This window comes from Petaurus breviceps, unplaced genomic scaffold (genome assembly GCF_028583685.1).
Source record: "Petaurus breviceps papuanus isolate PSGF00001 unplaced genomic scaffold, PetGlider_PUasm1.0 38, whole genome shotgun sequence".
Lineage (NCBI taxonomy): Eukaryota > Metazoa > Chordata > Mammalia > Diprotodontia > Petauridae > Petaurus > Petaurus breviceps.
In genome coordinates, this window is record NW_027186304.1 from 83,379,279 (window position 1) to 83,381,013 (window position 1,735).

The window sequence follows — 1,735 nt, forward strand, 5'->3', positions numbered from 1 at the left end:
GCTACTAAGTGTCTGAGGCTAGATGTGAACCCAGGAAGATGAGTCCTCCTGATTCCAGGCCTGGCACTCTATCCACTATGCCACCTAGATGCCCTAAAGAAAGCATTGCAGCCAAGGAACTGGTAATGTTCACATATTTCAGTATTGACCTCACACAGGAAAAGTGTGAGTATGTGGACCATCCTCAGAAGTTGTATAGAGTTAGTTTTCAGGGACCCTGGACAACTACAAGAATTTGATTTCCCTGGGAATACAAACCAAAGATTTCTCCATAGGTTCCTTTGGGCCTTTCTATGATACTCATTTCCACCTTTTAAAAGAAAGGGACCAACATTTAATTCTCAGATGACTATCAATTCCTGGCATTCTTTCATTTCCAAAGAGCAGGACTAGAAGATTGTTGCCCAAATGCTGTTGGCAATTTGGATTGAATGGAAGTTCTTTGGGTGTCTGAGGGACAAATCCAGAGGAACAGCTATCCGAACATCATCTTGAAGAAAAATATTTTTAATGTAATAAATGTTTGAAGGCCTCCTGTGAAAGATCAAAGACTACATGAAAAAGTTCACTCTAACAAGCAATTGTATTAATGTAAGGCCTCTGAGAGGATCCTTTGATAGGAAGCTTTTCTTATTGTGAATTAGAGAATTCTTACTAGAGATGTCTTAGGAATGTAAAGAATATATATTAAAAATAAGATTTTTCCCCCCAGGGAGCTGAGCCATCTGAGGGTTTACCTTGGTTAGAAACATTATAAATTGGGGTGGCTAGGTGGAGCAGTGAACAGAGTCACTGGAGTGAACAGAGGCCCTGGAGTCAGGAGGACCTGAGTTCAAATCTGACCTCAGACACTTAACACTTACTAGCCATGTGACCTTGAGTAAGTCACTTAACCCCAATTGCCCTGCCTTCCCCCTCCAAAAAAGAAAAATAAACAACATTATAAATGTAATCATTTATAGGAAGGCTGTCTGCTAGAGAATTCTCTTTACTGTAAATCAGAGTGCTCTTTTATTAATGTGCAAGTGTTGCAAAACTTTTTGCAAGAGAACTTATGCTACTGTATACCAGAGAATTCGCATTCATGAAGAATATTATGAATTATTTGACTGGCTTTTTTCAGTCAAATTGAACATGAGATAATCTACACTGGAAAGAAACCTTGGAATGTAAAAAATGTAGGATGTCCTTTTGCTGGAGAGTCTTCTCAACATCAGAGCATTCAAATGGAGATAAGCCTTATGAATGTGATGATTGAAGACCTCCCTCTAGAGTTAACACTCTTCTCACAATTCCTACATAATAGAATAAGTTTTCAAAAAATAATAGTTGTGAGACTTGTTTAAAATATTGATTAATTTTGACACCACTTTTTATGCAAGTTCCTTTTTTGATGAATGTAGCATTCATTAAATGTATGAACATTTCAATATGCAAATAATAATAGAAGGTTGTATATGAAACTGCAACCTTCTGTTACATAGGGTTTGGTTTTTTTTTTTTTGTTTTATTTTGTTTTGTTTTTTCTTTTGGAGGGGGGAAGGCAGGGCAATTGGGATTAAGTGACTTGTTCAAGGTCACATGGCTAGTAAGTGTTGTGTCTGAAGCTGGATTTTGACCTCAGGTTCTCCTGGCTCCAGGGCCAGTGCTTTACACACTGCGCCACCTAGTAGCCCCTTACTAGTGTGGATAGATAGATAGATAGATAGATAGATAGATAGATAGATAGATAGAT